This window comes from Dama dama, chromosome 5 (assembly GCF_033118175.1).
Source record: "Dama dama isolate Ldn47 chromosome 5, ASM3311817v1, whole genome shotgun sequence".
Classification (NCBI taxonomy): domain Eukaryota; kingdom Metazoa; phylum Chordata; class Mammalia; order Artiodactyla; family Cervidae; genus Dama; species Dama dama.
Window position 1 is genome coordinate 80827907 of NC_083685.1, and position 19872 is coordinate 80847778.

General features: G+C 43.7%; 1 non-coding gene and 1 pseudogene across 1 annotated transcript; both read right to left on the minus strand.

Annotated features, from left to right (window-relative positions):
- Positions 1–104: 104 nt before the first annotated feature.
- Positions 105–254, minus strand: LOC133057995 (U12 minor spliceosomal RNA). Its single transcript, XR_009693127.1, has one exon. It is a non-coding gene; the product is annotated as a U12 minor spliceosomal RNA (small nuclear RNA).
- A 17358-nt stretch (positions 255–17612) lies between these two features.
- On the minus strand, positions 17613–18160 carry LOC133055870 (ubiquitin-like FUBI-ribosomal protein eS30 fusion protein; annotated as a pseudogene).
- Positions 18161–19872: the final 1712 nt, after the last annotated feature.

Sequence of the window (19872 nt, forward strand, 5' to 3'; positions counted from 1 at the left end):
CTTTAGTTCTTCTTTGCTTTCTGCCATAAGGGTGGTGTCATTTGCGTATCTGAGGTTATTGATATTTCTCCCGGCAATCTTTTTTTTTTAAAGTAAAAGGAGGATGGGCAGATCGTAACTCCCAGGCATCCCTCAAAGTAGGCAGGTCACCTTAGGGGCAAACTTTACCCGCTCAAAAATTCATCTCACATTAGCAGTGACGATTCGGGCGTCACCACGAATTGTTATTTTCCTTACTCATAAGTTTAAGGCATCTCCTGGCAATCTTGATTCCAGCTTGTGCTTCATCCAGCCCAGCATTTCTCATGATGTACTCTGCATATAAGTTAAATAAGCAGGGTGACAATATACAGCCTTGACGTACTCCTTTCCCAATTTGGAACCAGTCTGTTGTTACATGTCTTGTTCTAACTGTTGCTTCTTCCTGCATACACATTTCTCAAGAGGCAGGTAAGGTGATCTGGTATTCCCATCTCTTAAAGAATTTTCCACAGTTTGTTGTGATTCACACAGTCAAAGGCTTTGGCATAGTCAATATAGCAGAAGTAGATGTTTTTCTGGAACTCTTTTGCTTTTCCAATGCTCACTGGCCTGACAATATAAGGCTTCCCTGATGGCTCAGACAGTAAAGAATCTGCCTGCAATGCAGGAGATCTGAGTTCAATCCCTGGTTCAGGACGATCCCTTGGAGAAAGGAATGGCAACCCACTCCAGTATTCTTGCCTGGAGAATTCCATGGACGGAGGAGCCTGGTGGGCTACAGTCTGTGGGGTTGCAGAGTAGGACAGGACTGAGCGACTAACACTTTTCTCTGAATATCAGCTGTACTAGTGATAAAGGGCACTGTTGGTCCTTGTCTAGCTTCAATTCAGTTCAGTTCAGTTCAGTAGCTCAGTCATGTCCAACTCTTTGTGACCCCATGGACTGCAGCATGCCAGGGCTCCCTGTCCATCACCAACTCCCGGACTTCACCCAAACTCATGTCCATTGAGTTGGTGATGCCATCCAACCATCTCATCCTCTGTCGTCCCCTTCTCTCGCCTTCAATCTTTCCCAGCATCAGGGTCTTTTCAAATCAGTCAGTTCTTCGCATCAGGTGGCCAAAGTATAGGAGTTTCAGCTTCAATGTCAGTCCTTCCAATGAACATTCAGGACTGATTTCCTTTAGGATGGACTGGTTGGATCTCCTTGCAGTCCAAGGGACTCTCAAGAGTCTTCTCCAACACCACAGTTGAAAGGCATCAATTCTACGGTGCTCAGTTTTCTTTCTTTCTTATCTAGCTTACTTCTGTCTTATCTCTGATTTAGTTTAAAATTTGCAGAGCAAAGGGGATGACTGCCTCTTGGGAGCCTTCTCAAAGACCTCAACATTGACTGGAGACCTCCTGGTGGTTAGAAAAAGCTTTGTGTTGGGGTGAGATCCTGGCATCTAGATCCACATCCCGAATTCCTTAGCTGTCAAATGAGTAAAGGAGAGTTTACTGGTGTTCCTTGGAGTTGAAATGTATCCATTCAGAACTTGTTCATAGAATGCCTACTATGTGCCAAGGGCGATCAACATGAACCATCTGTTGTCACACAATTTATAATCTAGCTAGTGTGTATCAGAAAATTTAATGTTCCAAGTGAAATCAAACAACCTCAGAAAAGCTTAAGCAATAAAGAAAATTTATTGGCTCACTGGGGAGGCAGGCACAATTTGATCCAGGACTCAAACAACAGGTTCCATTGCTTGGTTCTGCTTTCCCTGGGAGGGATCCATTCATTTGTGTACACACGATCCACGCTTCCTCTCTCCTGGCAGCTTCCACAATGGCTGCAGTGGAAATAAGACATACCATTTACCATTTGGGCTAAGAAGAGTCCAAGTCCCCAACTTCCCTACACACTCTCGAGGTCCACTCTGATGAGACCTTTCTAGGTCATGTGCATGCATGCTAAGTCATTTCAGTTGTGTCAGACTCTTTACGACCCTGTGGACTGTAGTCCACCAGGCTCCTCTGTCCATGGGATTCTCCAGGCAAGAATACTGGAGTGGGTTGCCATGCCCTCCTCCAGGAGATCTTCCCGACCCAGGGATCAAACCCTGGTCTCTTATATCTCCTGCATTGGCTGGCGGGTTCTTTACCACTAGTGCCAACTGGGGAGCAGGCTGTTCCTAAAGCAATGACTGGGACTCAGTGTAACGGATGCATTTATGTACCAATGGGCTTAAACTCACTGAAATTCAGGGACCCTCAGGGTGGGCACCCAGGGTGAAGAACTGTGGGGTATGGGGCATGGTGGGTGTCCAGGAAGCTGGGAGCAGAGCACCCCCCACAGTCATAGTGAGTGTGGCTTTGGGGGCTCCTGGAGGCAAGGTCTCAGGAGCCCCTTGGGCCCCTGGAGGGGTGGGAGGGCCCACCTACAGATGGGATGGGCCCAGGACCTTCCTGGAGGCAGTGTGGGAGGGAACAGCCCTAGGGAGAGCTTTAGGCTTTGTGCCCTCCTTCCCTCCAGCTGTGGGTGTAAAGATAAAAAGAAAACTGAAAAAGAAAAGAAAGAAAAATCGGGGGGACGGGCCTCTTAGGAAGAGAGGAGAGGCAGCAACCAATAACTGTCCATGATAGAAGGGAAAGGCCATAAATAAAGTAATTCTGCTCTGAGGGAACACTTCAGCTCACAGAAAACAGATATCCCATTTTCACCTGGCCAGTGGAGCACAAGCCTCGGAATCAGAGGTCTGGATTCCCAGTTCTGGGCAGGACTCCTTTGCACAGCGGGCCCTCAAGTCACGGAGGTTAGTAGACTGTGCTTCTTGGTCTGGCCCCTCAGGAACTGCCCCTCCCGTCGGATTCTTCTGCCCTGTGATCCCTTCTTTCTTTCTGGAAAGGAGGCTAAGGTGCTTGAGAGGACCAAGGTGAGAGCCGCACAGCGCCTGTCGCTAAATAAACCTAAGCTGAGTTGGCCTGTGTTTGCTATTCTTTCTGATTTATGGACATCCAGCCAGCAGTTAGGGGTTAAACATTAACTACCCTGGGCCAGACTCAGCACCCCAGCACCCCAGGAGACATGAACCCTGAAGATACACAGGCCTTCAGCGTTGTTTGTTAGTGTGCCTGTGCGTGCGTGCTAAGTCACTTCAGTTGTGTCCGACTCTTTGCAACCCCATGGACTGTAACCCGCCAGGCTCCTCGGTCCATAGGATGCTCCAGGCAAGAAAACCAGAGTGGGTTGCCATACCCTCCTCCAGGTTATCTTCCTGACCCAGGGATCGAACCCGAGTCTCATGTCTTGTGCACCAGCAGGCTTGGTCTTTAACCATTACCGCCACCTGGGAAGCACGTTTGTCAATGTGCAGGGTTCAAAAGATCTGTATAAAAGAATGTGTAACCCAAATGAGGTGAAAACAGACATAAATGCCATCAGACACGCAGGGTAGGAAGATTACTAAGTACCCAGCTATTTCTCAAGAGGTCACAGTACTTGCCAAGTAACTCAAGAGTACCAGCAGGCCTGAGCAATCCTTCACCTCTTCATTCAACAAATACTTAATGGGTACTTTCTATACAAGAAGCCACAGTAAGAACACATAACCAAGGCTGCCACTTCAATCATTTTTTTTGGAAAAGAGAAGGAATCTCCATTTGTACATAGGTAAATTATTATAAGAAACCAGATTACTATGTGCTGCATAAAATGAATAAAAGACCTACTTTTATACCAGAGACAGATCACAGTAAAATTAATTTCATTTGGGGTCAGATGTTGGAGACAGAGGGGGCCATGGCCAGATTTAAGTGAATCTTGGTTTAAGACAGAAACAAATATATAGAGTTATGTTGAAAGATTGTAATCAATGAAAGTCTTTTTTGGTCTCCCAAATGAATGTGACTCAGTCCTTTGAACACTAAACAGCAACAGTTTATTTGCACCTTTCTTAACGTTCTTATTCTGAATCTGTCACAGTCAGTTATTTATTCATTCAGTTCCTTGGTCAGTCTCTCACTGAAGATTTACGTAAGGCTTGTTATGCACCAAGTACAGTGTGGAAGACCAGGATACAAAGCAGAGTGAGACACGGTCCCTACCTTCTGGGAGCTCAGGGCAGAGGCATATAAAAAGAATAATGGTAACATGAAAGGTGCCCTAACAGAATCATGTACTGAGTGCTTGGAGGTGAGGTCTTTACAAAGGAGGTAACATTTGATCTTGAAGATAACAGGAGTTTTCTAGGCTGAAATTGCACGTTATCTGGAATGTCCGTTAAGGAAAGAGCCAGCATGGTATGTGAGGAAATGGTAAATAGTTTGGTATGGACAGATCTTGAAGTATGTAGGGAGAGTGTCAGAAGGGGAGGGTAAGAGATAAGTCACCAGAGCGTCATACATAGATCTTGCTGTAGGCACTGGACTTTATTTTTACAGATAAAAGGAAATTTGTTGAAGGACTTTACGTAAAAGAAGGACAATATTAGGTTTGGGCTTTAAAAAGACGTTCTGTCAGCAGTCTGAAGGAAGAGTTATTATGGGGAGGGTTTGGAGGCAAAGAAAACAGGGAGGTATTTCAACACCTAAATCAACAGGAGGTAAATCAACAGGGAGGTGAGAAGTGACAAGGTCTTGATAGCTGAAACAAAGGAAACAGAATGGGTTCAGGGAAGAAGGCAGAGAATGATGCAACCAACAAGATCTAATAATTGACTGATGGGAGATGATGTGGGGAAGGAAGACGTTAAGGATGACTTAAGAAGTTAAGAGTCAGGAGCCAGGGCAGCTGAGGAAATGAGGGTTCCATTAAGTACAGTAGGTAAAAGAAGAACAGGTTGGGAAGAAAAATGACATACTGTCTTTAAGATGCCCACATGACATTCAGATGGGCAAGCCCCATGCGCTATTGGAAATACCTGTCCAGAGTTTAGCCTAGAGAAGAATTAAGGTTTAGATAGGTGCTGAGGCTATGGTATTAGATGGCACAGATTAGACCACTGACTGGTAAAGTTTTTGACATTAGTAACTTGATAGTCCCTCAAACCCCTAGCATAGTACTTTGCACAAAGCAAGCAGTATCTCAGTAAAAATCTACAGGAACATACAAAGACATACAAGTTTGGAAATTGCTAGTAATAGCTAGATGCCCAGAGACCTCAAGTTTGAAGTCACTGCAATTTTGAAGACTTATTTTAGGTTCAAATGGGCAATAAGAAGAGTACAGCTAACAAATTACTATGTATAAAATAAATAAACAACAAGGATATATTGTACAGCACAGGGAAATAGAGCCATTATTTTATAACTTTAAATGGAGTATAATCTATAAAAATGTTGAATGTGTTGTACACCTGAAACTAATATAATATTGTAAATTGACTGTATTTCAATTTAAAAAAAGGGTACAACTAGCATACTAATATTCAAAGAGATACTAGCTTTCCCCCAAATTCCATTAAAACTTCTATTATCACCCTGTATAGTATATCTTGGCATTTGGTCTTGCAGAGAAGATACAGGGTTAATACTATAAAATGAAGAAGCTGGGGAAGCATAATTTATCAGAATAGGGGAGTTCAGTAGCAGTTGCTGGAACACAGAAATTGATGTCAATGTATTTGACCTTCAGCAAAGTCATTCTGAGGGCAGCTTCATGGTGTTTGAGGAACTAAGCAATGTCTTCATCAAATGTCACACAATGTTACAGTTCTGCATTTGCTCATTCTTTCAACAAACACTGTTTGCGTACTTTGTATGCCCTAGACACCATGTTAGGGACAAAAGACATCTTCCCATCCCTCAAGGAGCTCACAGTCCAGTGGAGTTGGGGGTAGGAGGATGTAAAGAAGGGAATACAATCCAAATATCCTGGGAAGTGCTCTGATAGCATTGTATGCAATTAAAGCAGAGAAGGACTACCTCACTCAGAGGGTGGGAAATGAGGGTGGCGAAATGGTGACAGAAATCTTTCCAGAAGAGATAACACCTGGGCTAGGTGATATAAGGAGAGGGTAAGGTTTCAGATCAAGGGGAGATCAACTGTAAAGGCAAGTGAAAGTGAGAATCACTCAGTCGTGTCCAACTCTTTGTGACCCCATAGACTATACAGTCCATAGAATTCTCCAGGCCAAAATACTGGAGTGGGTAGCCTTTCCCTTCTCCAGGGGATCTTCCCAACCAGGGATCGAACCGGGGTCTCCTGCATTGCAGGCAATTCTTTACCACCTGAGCTATCAGGGAAATAAAGGCAAGGAAGAACAGAATTCATTATGGTTGGACATAGACTACACGGAGGCAATGGTAAGGAGTGAGCTGGGAGAGGTGGACAAAGACGTTATTAGGCCACTAGAAGCCCTTCTAAGGAGTCTGGACTTTTAGCTTGAAAGCAACAGAGCCACTGAAGGATTCTTACAGAGGACTTTTTTTTTTTTTCCTTATAGAGGACTTCAAAGCAAGTCTTTGGCTTTTGACATTTTTCTTACTTCTCTTTCTGTCCTCACCCCCTTCCTCTCTTCTCTCCTCCTTCCCTCCTCTCTCCCTTGCTCCCTCCCTCCCGCCATTCTGTCCTTCTTCCTTCCTTCAGTCCTTCCCACAAGCCTGCTTTTGGACATTGCAGCTGATCTGGCCTGTATCTAAAGGATAAGGGCACAATTTATGATTTGTCCATGCTTGGGCTAGAGGAAAAGGAGTTGGAGATGCCTGAGCCTTTGTTGGCAAAAGATTGACAGGATTCCAAAAATAATTCTTATCAGAGAGACTGTTACCTCCAAGGTATGGACAGGAATCTTCACTGAAGAGAGGTCTACACTCTTGTTGCTTAAATGAGACTCCTGGCCTACCAGAATCAACATCTCCTGGGAGCCGGTTAGACAAATAGAATCTCAAGCTCCACCTCAAACCTGAGTCAGAATCTGCATTATTAACCAGATGCCCCGGTGATTTCCATGTACATGCAAGTTTGAAAAACCCTGATTTAAAGATAGGAAAACTGCTTAACTGGTAAATCCTGTTACCATGTTGCAATCTTAAGTTTTTTTGCATGGCTAATTGATATGTAATACATTTATCAGCCCCTATGAGTCTGATTTATGTCCAAAAGTAAACTCAGTCAGGGGTTAAACTGTTTGTACTTTACTAAACATTTCCAAGAAATCTCCTTAGAGCCAGTGAGGTTGAGATCCCTTGAGATGGAGGGCTCGCTCTCTGGCTGATGGGTGAAAGGTTCATTGTTTTTGTGCCATTGGGACAAAATACACATAATATACATTTACCATTTTAACTATTTTTAAGTGTACAATTCAGTAGCAATAAGTCCATTCACATTGTGGTACAACCATCACACCCATCTATCTCTAGAACATTTTCATCTTTCCAAACTGAAACTCTGTATCCACTAAACAATAACTCCCATTGCCAGGACCACCAGGGAAATGAGGGTTCCATTAACTACAATAGGTAATAGAAGAACAGGTTTGAAAGGAATGATAAGACATAGTACCTTCAAGATACGCACATGACCTTCAGATGGGCAAGTCCCATGGGCTGTTAGAAACATCTATCTAGAATTGAGCCTACAGATGAACCAAGGCTTAGGTAAGTGCTGAGGCCAGGAAATTAGATTCCTATGAATGGAATCCAATATTTTGCTTTTGTGATTGGCTTTTTCCACTTAGCATAATGCCATCAAGGTTCATCCATGCTGTAGCTTGTATCAGAATTTCCTTCATTTGGGGAACTTCCCCAGCTAAGAATCCACCTTCCAATACAGTGGTTGTGGGTTTGATCCCTGGTCAGGGAACTAAGATCCCACATGCCTGTGGGGCAACTTAAGTCTGCAACTAGAGAGCTGCTCGCTCTCTAAGATCTCTGCAACTAAGGTCTCTGCAACTAAGATCTGATGCACCCAAATAAATGAATTTTTAAAAATTATATAAAAAAGAATCCCCTCCCATTTTAAGGCTAAATAATATTCCATTCTGTGTATATATTGTATTTTGTTTCCCATTTATCCATCAGTGAACATTTGGGTTTCTTCCATGTTTTCGCTGTGGTGAATAGTGTTGCTATGAACATGGGTGTAGAAAGATGCATTCTTGTGACCAGCATTCATGCCAGGCATGCAGCTCCCTATTTTCCCAGCTTATTCACATTATTTCCTAGTAGTGTGCCACAAGGAACATGATAAAATTCACAGCTAATGGATGTTCTAAATGAATTTTCTTTAATATGTCAAGCCTTGAGTCAACTTCTCATTAAGGAAAGGGAATTTGCTGTTGTTTGGAGCGAAACGTCTGTTCCATTTAGCATCTCTGTCTGGGAGCAATGGCCTTCTGGATATAAACGGAGAGCCAGAGCCAAGAAAGATATTAATTCGTAAAGCTCAAGTATTGATTGATTTGGTGACGCCATTCTCTTCCCTGATGCTATTCCTATCAGCCCAAATTATCTCTGTGAGTATAGGAAGCATTTTTTCCCCAGTGTGCTGGGCAGCTGGTGACAAGCGCTTTGCTGATAGGCTCTGACAGAGATGAACAGTCAGCCCTGAGTTTGCAGCCCTGAAGCCAAGAGGCAGACACCCACCCGACAGACTCAGCTCCATCCTGATTTCAGGGACCTGTAATGGTGCTCAGACAAGGCGAAGGGCCCTTGAACTTATGGTAGAACTATTCTAAAAAATTATTTAAAGGGTTTAAAGAATTATTTAATTATCTAAAGAATTATTTAAAGCTGATCTCCTCATAAGCTTCCCTGGCGGCTCAGTGGTAAAGAATCTGCCTGCCAATGCAGGAGACTCGGATTCGATCCCTGGGTTGGGAGAAAGAAATGGTAAACCCACTTCACTATCCTTGCCTGGGAAATTCCATGGACAGAAGAGCCTGACGGGCTACATACAGTCCGTGGGGCTGCAAGAGTCAGATACGACTTAGCGGCTAAACAATGACAACATTATCTCCTCACACTGATCATCTTTCTCTCTGGAGTCTCCACTTTACTTGTGCCCCTTCAGGAGGCTGGAGATAAGGGCGGGAGGGAGGGCAGGTTCTCCTTATGCTGTGTCCTACAGGCATCCAGTGGGGGCACTCTCATACCCTCCATCTCGTCCCCACTGTTTAATTCTTGGGCTTCCCTTGTGGCTCAGCTGGTAAAGAATCTGCCTGCAATGCAGGAGACCTGGGTTCGATCCCTGGATTGGGAAGATCCCCTGGAGAAGGGAAAGGCTACCCACTCCAGTATGCTGGCCTGGAGAATTCCATAGACTGTGTATACTCCATGGGGTCACAAAGAGTTGTTTAATTTTTGGAACAATTCTGGTTTACTGGATACGCTGAGTGTGACAAGGAGAGGGTTACAATCACACCAGCTTATTCGGAAAATAAACACTGAAACTCGATTTCATCTTCAGTGCCATCACTTTTGCTTTGCAAAGTAAATCTAGATGTTAAGGCAGGGAAACCACTAAGTTCCCCATTTTCCTGTTAATTCCTGGCTTTCGAGGATGATTAACTTTATCGAGAAACTGTAAACACACTGGGCTAATCGTTTATGAGATCTGATTAAGAGCTTTACGGGGAAGATTTGCACCATTTAGAGGCTCCAGCAATTTGGGAGAGTGTACATGTAAGGAATTTCCTTTTACCCGATTATAAAAGTAGAGTTAGAAATCACAGCCAACTATCCTAGAAAGGGGTGAGGACCTGTTGCCTTTTTGAATCTGAAGGAAAAAATGTTTGCCTGTTGGCGAGAACCCTTGAAGAATTCCCATGAAAACTGTTAATTAAACCAAAATTTGTAACATGAGATAAGATTAACTGTGTGGGCAGCCACAGCAACATGTGACGGGCTGGAAGGACCCAGGGAGAGTCAGGAGACCTGCATAAGATAATGAAGTATCTGGGGGCCACTGCCTAGAATTTACAATTTGCCCCTGCCCTCTCCTCTAGAAGGTCTTTCCCTGTCCTTTTCCTCTCCATTCATACATACTTAACAAAATTTCACCACTCTGGGGAAGACTGCCCAGGGTGACCACTCTCACCTGTAATCATTCTTTTTGTTGTTTAGTCTCTAAGTTGTGTCCAACTCTGTGACTCCATGGACTGTAGCCCACCAAGCTCCTCTGTCCATGAGATTTCCCAGGCAAGAATACTAGAGTGGGTTGCTATTTCCTTCTCCAGGAGATCCTCCTGACCCAGGGATCAAACCTGAGTTCTGTACATTGCAGGCGGATTATCTACCACTGAGCCACCTGGGCAGACAATCATTGTCTTGCACCCTCTCAACACGTGTCCTGTGTGTCTCAGGGCAGCCCATATGGTGTTAATAACACATTCATAAATGGTCATTTTCATGACATTTTTCATATGTGTGGTTTGAGCTCTTACACCCATCCATAAGCTCCTTGAGGTAGGGACTATTAGGATAGAGGGAGATGTTAGTGGTTTTGGTCTTTCTTCTAGAATGCTCTAAAGCTGCCCCTTTCACCCCTGAACACTCATGGGAATCAGCAGGGGATCTTGCTAAAATGGAGATGCTAATTCAGCAGGAATGGATCGGACCTGATAGTCTCTATTTTCAACCATTTTTCCAGGTGTTGCCTCTGGTTGGAAGACCACAGTTTGAGTGGCAAGGCCCTATAACACTCAGTAAGGTGTTTCAAAATAAACAAGTTCAACTTTCTATTAGGTGTAGTTCTGGGAAAATTCCTTTACTGAGGCCTGACCCCTTCAAGCAAAAGTTACCTCCCAATAAGGCCTTATCCTTTGATCACTAAGCTGTTCTCTAAACCAATTAGAGCCTGAGGACATGCTTTTATTACAGTGCAGTTTGGATTTGTGTTTAAACTCTAGGAATATGGGTAGTTTTACTGAAGTAATTTGAGAGCATTGGCGAGCATTGGGTGTACATGGCCCAGCCCTGCCATGCTAGGCCACTCTTTTTTTTCATTTAAGCAAAATCCCTTTTTAAAAAAATATTTACTTAGTAAGTTTGGCTGTGCTAGGTCTTATTGCAGCATACCGGCTCTTCGGTTGCCGGATGCAAACTCTTAGTTGTGGCTTGCGGGATCTAGTTCCCTGACCACGGATTGAACCTGGGCCCCCTTCACTGGGAGTGTGGCATCTTAGCCCCTGGACCACCAGGGAAGTCCCTAGGCCACTTTTTTTTTTTTTTTTTAATGTGGATCATGTTTTAATGTCTTTATTAAATTTGTTACAACACTGTTTCTGTTTTATGTTTTGGTTTTTTGGCATGTGGGATCTTAGCTACCCCATCAGGAATCGAACCCACACCCCCTGCATTGGAAGGTGAAGTGTTAACCACTGAACTGGCAGAAAAGTCTCCCTAGGCCACTCTTGATAAGAGTCACAGTGACGCTATCTGGTCCCATGGAAGGGAGCACATGCCAGCCCGCCCAGAGTGCTGAGAACTGCAACTCCCCTTCTGGAATAGGGGCCCTCACTTTTCTCTCTGATGGCTTAGGTCAGCAGAAGCAGAAACAAAGCTCACTTGTGTTTACCTGTATCCAGTAAGTCTCTGTTTCCTTTATAAAGTCTTGCTCTGTTAGAGGCAAAATGCCCCTTTTCATTTCACCTTTGAAATGAGGAAAATCAGTCTTTATTTCTAAGCAGACCTCAATAAATGCTTTTTAACCAGAGGGACAGATCAGAAGGATAAGCTGACACCACTGAAACTGCAAAGACAGCTAGGACAAGTCAAATCTCTTGAGACCTCGATTTACTTGTCATAAAATCAAGATGTTGGTCTGGAAGATTTTTGCTACTGCTGCTAAGCTGCTTCAGTGTCTGACTCTTTGCAGTGCTGTGGACTGCAGCCCACCAGGCTCCTCTGTCCATGGGATTCTCCAGGCACGAATCCTGGAGTGGGTTGCTGTGCCCTCCTCCAGGGGATCTTCCCGACACAGGGGTCGAACCTGCATTTCTGCATCTCTTATGTCTCCTGCATTGGCAGGCGGGTTCTTTACCACTGGCACCACCTGGGAAGCCAGGAAGAGTCTTACCATTCCTTAAAGTGTGTGATTCTAATCAACATGTCAGGGGAAGGCACAGAAGGAGACAAGAATTCCACATCTGGCTCCTTGGGAGCACAGCGTGACTGGGCGCCTCCTGGCTCTTAAGCGCTGCCTGATCTCAGCCGGGAGGCTTGCCCTGATGTGGTGCTAAGTTGTCCCATCCTACAACTGGGTGCCTCGCATCTGCCAGCCTGTTGTGGGAAGACTGGAAAGATATGCCCTGTGCTGCCACCTAACGGTTCAGCTGCTATCAAGGTGATACCTCAGCATCATTTGTTTCAGTTCAGTTCAGTCGCTCAGTCATGTCTGACTCTTTGCGACCCCATGGACTGCAGCACGTCAGGCCTCCCTGTCCATCACCAACTCCCGGAGCTTACTCAGACTCATGTCCATTGAGTCGGTGATGCCACCGAACCATCTCATCCTCTGTCATCCCCTTCTCCTCCTGCCTTCAAGCATCAGGAAAGTAAACCATTTGTTTACTGTAGTCTTTAGGCCCTTACAATCCTTCATCTATGAGAGTGTAAGAAGAGAGAATAAAAATAGAGTACTTCCAGGTGCCACCTCATTCAGGGAATCAAGAACTATGACTGTAAGAACTGTGAGGGCTTTTTAAGCTTTGTAATTTCCTCCTTGTTGTTATTTCCTGTGTTTCCCTGTAGTGATTAGCAGTAAAACTCTAAAAACAAAAAAGGGCCACAGTGTTTGTTTTCCAGGGCAGGGAGGAAGCAGGGAACTGGGGAGACTGCCCTCCAGGGTTTGAGGTAAACAGCTCCAGGAGATGGAGCGGGGTGGATGGAGCCCAAGAGCTGAACGGAAAGCAGGTTGAGTCTTCAGGCTGGTTTGAAAAAGGAAAGGGGGAGTGGGAGAAGAAAGCTGCCTTCTAGTTGGAATGAAGGTAATGGTCTTAAGAGCATTGCTGTTCTTTCCTGTTTTGTCTTCAGATGCACCAGTCTGTTTTCAAGCCAGGAAAATGAGATAAATGTACAGCTAGTGTTGTAATTCAGGGAACTTTGTAGCAAATGATACTCCTCTGGAGTAAGGATCCTAGATGCAAATGTTGCAGAAGGGCTAGGAAGATGAAGTACCTGGATGGTGCCAGCCTGGGGGTCAGGCTATAAGGAACAGTGGGGATTGTGGTAACTGGAGGTCACTTACCCCATCCAAGAAGGGAATAGCTACTCAGCCGCAAGTGGTTATGGCCCTAACCAAAATGTGTATTGCCTGATCTTTCAAATTTTAAAGAGAAGCTGGAAATTTGAATTATTATGTGAAGTCCCCTTATTTTAAATGTTGGCAACTAATGCTGCTTTGAAAACAAACAGCAGCATTGTGTGGGCCACATAAAACATGTTGGTGAGACATATTTAGCCCAAAGACCAACTCTTTGAAAAGTTGGACCCAGAGAAATTTGCATTCTGGAATCTCAAAGCACTAACATGATGCTGTCAAGGCATGTGGTCTTTCGTCAACAATAGCAAACTACCATCAAACAAGCAAATACCAGATAAATTGGGGAAGTATAAAATGCTTTGTTTTTAGACTTTGTTCATCTGTTAATTTTTCAGATCCAGCTGAAAAGTCTTGAATGTATTCATTCAATAACTCAAGAAGCATTTGTTGAGCACTTAATATGTGCTAAGTAATGATAAATAAAACTTTTTCTGTGAGGGGCTAGAGAATAAATATTTTAGACTTTGAGGGCTATATGGTCTCCCACAAAATTATTCAACTCTGCCAGTTACAGTCGCAAAGCAGCCTTAGACTGTATAAAACAAATGGGTGTGGTTGTTCTTAAAAAACAACAACAAAAACGTTATTGACAACAGGCAGCAGTTGGCCTTTAGTCCATAGTTTGCCAATCCTTGATCTAGAATATCTGAGAACTTGTAGCCTAAGGCAACCGTTTTCTTTCTTTTCTTTTTCTTAAAATCTTTCGGTTGCACCATGAGGCATCTTAGCTTCCTGATCAGGGATCAAACCTGCGCCCCCTGCATTACAGGGCAAAGTCTTAGCCACTGGACCACCAAGGAAATCACAACAGTTTTCTTTAAGGAGTCTGACTTGCTTATGCTTTACTTTCTAAGACCAGGGTTTAGGGTGTTATCAATATGATTTTAAAGATATTTTTATGAGATGCTCCACATAGCTCTCTATTATCATTTAGTAGAATACAAATGATTATAACTATTCTGTAAACACAAACAAAGTGATGTTGCTCAGACGTGTCCGACTCTTTGCGATCCCATGGACTGTAACCTACCAGGCTTCTCCGTCCATGGAATTTTCCAGGCAATAGTACTGGAGTGGGTTGCCATTTCTTTCTCCAGGGGATCTTCCCGGCCCAGGGATCAAACCCAGGTCTCCCACACTGCAGGCAGACTCTTTAGCATCTGAGTCACCGAAGTCGCTCAGTCGTGTCCAGCTCTTTGCGACGCCATGGACGATAGAGTCCATGGAATTCTCCAGGCCAGAATACTGGAGTGGGTAGCCTTTCCCCTCTCCAGGGGATCTTCCCAACCCAGGAGTCGAACTGCATTGCAGGCCGATTCTTTACCAACTGAGCTGTCAGGGAAGCCCAGTAAACATAAACAAGTTCCTATAAACATTGGAAATAATTCTAGCTACTGAAGTTAGTTTGGCAAGGCTGTCTGCATATGAATTTAATGTAGGAAAATTTTTTCACAAAGAGAACTATTTATACAGGAAACCATTGACTGAGGCAGTTATCTCAATAAAGTGATTGCATGGTTGTTTGTTGGCGTTTGAATCTGTTGTAAAGAGACAACACAAAACTGAACACACCTGTTTGTTTCCTGAGTCCTAGGCTTTACTACTTGGAACTTTCATAAGTGTGTTCTAAAGAGGACAAATGAAGCAATATACCACTTTCATCCTTTTATTCTCAATGAGATAATAGTAAATAGAAGATGCTCAAATTTTTTTTGCTTTATGAATAGGAGGCATTATGTCCATGTTAATTTCTTCTGATGTATGTTTGAAAGTGATTTCTCACTCAGTCGTGTCTGACTCTTTCATGATTATGAACTGTCAACTAAAGATGCCTAGCTATTTGTATGGCTGTAGATACCGGATATTTGTTGTGCGTGTGTGCGTACTAAGTCACTTCAGTTGTGTCCAACTCTTTGTGACCCTATGTACTGTAGCCTGTCTGACTTCTTTGTTCATGGGATTCTCCAGGCAAGAATATTGTAGTGGGTTGCCATGCCCTTCTCCAGGGGATCTTCCCGACCCAGGGATCAAACCCACATCTCCTGCATTGGCAGGTGGGTACTTTACCACTAGCACCACTTGGGAAGCCCGTGTATTGGTTACTGAAGCTCTTTATAGCCTCTTTCTCCTATGTCCCAATTCTGACCAACAAGATATAAACCCAAGTACCTGCTGGGGGGCTTCAAAGAATATTTCCTAACAGGCACTGATTCAGTCTGACCTCATATCCCTTCTCTTTTCTTCCTAACCCAGAACATAGACACAATACCTTAGCAGTTCCACAGCATTTCAAAACCAGGAGGGCAAAAGCAAGAGACAGAATGGTGGAGTGTAAAGAAAAAGGAAAGTTTAATGATATCACCGAGCAGCTAGCACTAGCCGTCTGTCGCTGTTGTTTTGGCTTCACTGAAGAGTGTTTGGGATCTTAGTTTCCCTGCAATGGAAGCTCGGGGTCCTAAACACTGGACCACCAGGGAAGCCCCAGTTTCGCTAGCTCATACTTACCACCTTTGGGTTTCTTATTACATGAGGGGGAAAAAAAATAATTCCCTGAGAGGTAAAGCCATTATTACCTGGTTTTCTATTTCTTGCAACCCAACCCAATGCTATCTATTTGGGGCTATTTAGAGGTTGCTTCTAATTGCTCAGGAAATGAAATTTCTGGCATCCAGTGTAGTCATATCAATTCTCCAACTCTTCTGTGCCGCTTTAAAGAGTTGGGCTAAGGACATTCAAAATCTTGCTACAAACCCAAATAATATGTAAAGATCAAAATTTATTGGTTTTCTTAGGAAGTCCTATTATAATACATCAACATCAACTTCAAAGAAAATGTTCTACAATACAGCTTCTAAGAAAATCAAAGGTACTGTTGACAGATTCTTTTTGAACTAGTTAAGTAGCAAATATTTTATGTTAACAAACTATCCCAAAAGTAGTTAAAAATATATGAGTATATTCTAAACATTTCAAAGTTTCATGGCCCCTAAAGCTATCAGATTTTGTGACCTATACATTAGGTTATTATAAAGATCTCTCAAATTTTGTTTTTTAAAAGCTCCCAATTGCCAAGTTTTGGACAATTTCAGCACTGAAAAAAGAAAAAAAAAAAAAAGAATGATGGTATAGATTGTAACACATCACCAGAAAAGTGAAAAGAAAATTGTGAGTCCATAGTGATTCACAAGCATGTCAGCTAATAAATGTAGATAAATGATAGAATGAGAGTTGTAATTGCCAGTATTGGCTCAGGGTAGGATCATTAATGAATGCTAAAGCCTTTGAGTGAAGGAATGTAGGGGAGCAAGATAATCATAATCATATGATTTCAAAGTAGCATCCTCTACATTAATTAATAATTCCAAAAGGAAAATATATCTTCACCATGGAAAGATTGGTCAAACACCGTCTTAACCAAGAGCTAAAACTTGACATCACCAATGACAAGACAATAGACAGCCTTCTTATCTTGTGCACTAAGAGGTACCTAGTACCCTCTATGCAGAATTCTTTCGGGAATGTTTAACCTGAATCTAAACATAAGGTAGCAGTTAGGCAAATCCAGAATTCAGAAAAACCTGCAAGACAACTGACTAGGAATCTTTAAAATGTTCAATGTCATGGAAAACCCAAAAGGTGGGGGCTTTTCTAGACTAAGGGAAACTAAGGAGATGACCAATTGCAGTGTGTATGGCCTCTCTGGTAGCTCAGTGGTAAAGAATCCTCCTGTAACGCAAGAGACATAGGAGATGTGGGTTCGACTCCTGGGTCAGGAATATCCTCTGGAGGAGAGCATGGCAACCCACGCCCCTGTTCTTACCTGGGAAATCCCATGGGCAGTGGAGCATGGTGGGCTACAGTCCATGGGGTCGCAAAGAATCTGACATGACTTAGCAGCTGAGCACGCACAGCAAACTTTGCTTAGATTCTGGATTGAAGGGGCAAATTTGGCTATAAAAGCAATTTCAAAGACCATTGGAGAAATCTGAATATAGATAGAATATTAAAGTACATTATTGAATTAATGTTAATTTTTTTATGTGTGATAGAAGGGGTACTATGGTTATTTGGTTGAATATTCTTTTTCTAGGAGATACATACTGAGATATTTAAGGATCAAGTGTCACAATAGCTGCATCCTACTTTTTAATGAAATATGGTGTGTGTGTGTGTTTCTGCATGCAGAGGCAAATGTGGCAAGATGTTAATAACTGGTAAATCTATGTAAAGGATTTGGACTTCCCAGGTGGCACTAGTGTTAAAGAACTGTCCTACCAATGCTGGAGACGTAAGAGACGCAGGTTCGATCCCTGAGTCGGGAAGATTCCCTTGGAAGTGGGTGTGGCAACCCACTCCAGTATTCTTTTTTTTTGGGGGGGGGGGGAGTTAAGTGGCTTTATTAGAGAAAGCCAAGATTACAGAGGACTTAGGAGTTAGCATTAGGGCCCTTCTTCTTGCCAAAGGTGGGCACAACATTGGCAAAGCGCCGGTTGTACTGCATACGCCTCTTGGCCCTGCCTGTCTTCTTCTTCTTCTCTCTTGCTTGGCCACCTTGGGAGTCTGACCTCTCACTTTCCCAGCACGGGCCAGGGAACCATGGACTTTACCTCCCAGCATGCGGCCGGCTACTTCCAGAGTGCTCAGAGCCTCCACGCCACACTGGCCCAGAGTAGCCTCATCCTCTAGGGCCGTGCCAGCCAGGAGCAGGACTTGATCTTCCGGAGCGATGCCCTCCAACGAAGCTACATGAGCCTTGACCTGGGCGACCGTCTCCTGGCCGGTCACCTCGAGAGTGTGTAGCTCCTGGGCGCGGACAAAGAGCTGCATGTTGGCGACTAGATCGCGGACAACGCTACCGCTACCGCGAAGATGGAGTCGAGAAAGAGGAAGGAGCGAGGGCGCGCACGTCCTCTCCGCCTGCAGCGTGTCACGTCACTCCAGTATTCTTGCCTAGAGAACCCCATGGACAGAGGAGTCTGATGGGCTACAGTCCATAGAGTTAGACAGAGTTGAACACTACTGAAGCGACTTAGCATGCATGCATGTAAAGGATTTAGGAAGTTTATTGAACTATTCTTTCTTTCAACTTAATTGGAAACTTAAAACTTTTCAAAAAGAAAGAAAGAAAGAGAGGGAGAGAGAGGACTTCCCTGGAAGTGGAGTGGTTAGGACTCTGTGCTCCCCGTGCAGGGGGCCCAGGTTCTGTCCCTGGTCAGGAAACTAGAAAGACCCTACATGCTGCAACGAAGACTGAAGAGCCCTGTGATGCAACTAAGAGCTGCCACAGCCAATTAACATCTTTTTTAAAGAGACTTAAATAAGTGAAAGGAGAATAGAGATTGATTTAAGTGATATTGAGATGATGTCTGAGTTTTCTATATTATCTTAGGAGATGCTGGTGTCCTTCCACTTGAAGGATATTGGACATCTTTATCACTTAGAGCCATTTCAGTTGTATCACAGGCAAACTAGGCTGAATCTTTCTAGGGTAACCCACTGTTCTAGGTTGCTCAAGACTAAGGGATTTCCGGAGACAGGAGACAATCGAGGCTAAAATAGGGACAGTCCTGGGCAAACTGGAATGGTTGGCCACCCTAACTGTCCTGCTACTTGTCACTTAGGTGGCCTTGAGCAAATGATTTAGCTTCCCAGAGTCTTGGCTTCCTTAGCTGTAAAAAGGAGATTATCCACATGCTACAGCATGGATGCAACTTGAAAACATTATACTAAGTGAAAGAAACTAGAGACAAAAGCCACATATTCTATGATTCCATTTATGTGAAATTTCCTAAACAGGCAAATCCATAGAGTCAGACAGCAGATGAATGGTTGCCAGGGTCTGGAGGAGGAGGATATGGGGAATGACTGCTAAGGAATATAAGATTTTGGAGGGGGAGGTGATAAAAATGTTCTAGAATTGGATATTAGTGGTGGCACAACTTTGTGAATATACTAAAAACCACTGGCTTGTACATTTTAAGAGCGTAAATTTTGTGGCATGTTAATTGCATCTCAATAAAGCTGCTATAAAAAAATTCAGAAACATAGAATTACTATATAACTCAGCAATTCTACTCCTAAGAATAGGAAAATAGATAAGCAGATTAGGTTGCCTAGGGCTGGGAGAGATGTAGGAAAATGGGGAGTGACTGCTAATGGGTATGGGGTTTCTTTTTAGAGTCATGGAAATGTTCTAAAATTGATTGTGGTGATGGTTGCATATCCCTATCAATATACCAAAGACTACTGAATTGTACTTCAATGGGTGAATCAAATTTATGGTCTGTGAATTATATTACCTCAGGACGGTTCACAGTTACATTTTTTTTGGCCACACTCTGCAGTTGGTGAGATCTTACTTAGTTCCCCAACCAGGGACTCAACCTGGGCCACAGCAATGAAAGTACTGAGTTCTAACCACTGGACTGCCAGGGGATTCCCAAACAGATGGTATTTTAAAATATTTCAGGCTAGGGCTTCCTTGGTGGTCCAGTGGTTAAGAATCCTCCTGCCAACACGAGAAACACAGGTTCGATCCCGATTCAGGAAGATCCCACACGCCTCGGGGCAACTGAGATCGCAGGCCACAACCACCGCAGCCCGAATGTGCCTGCGCTCCACAAGAGAAGCCGGTGCATTGAGAAG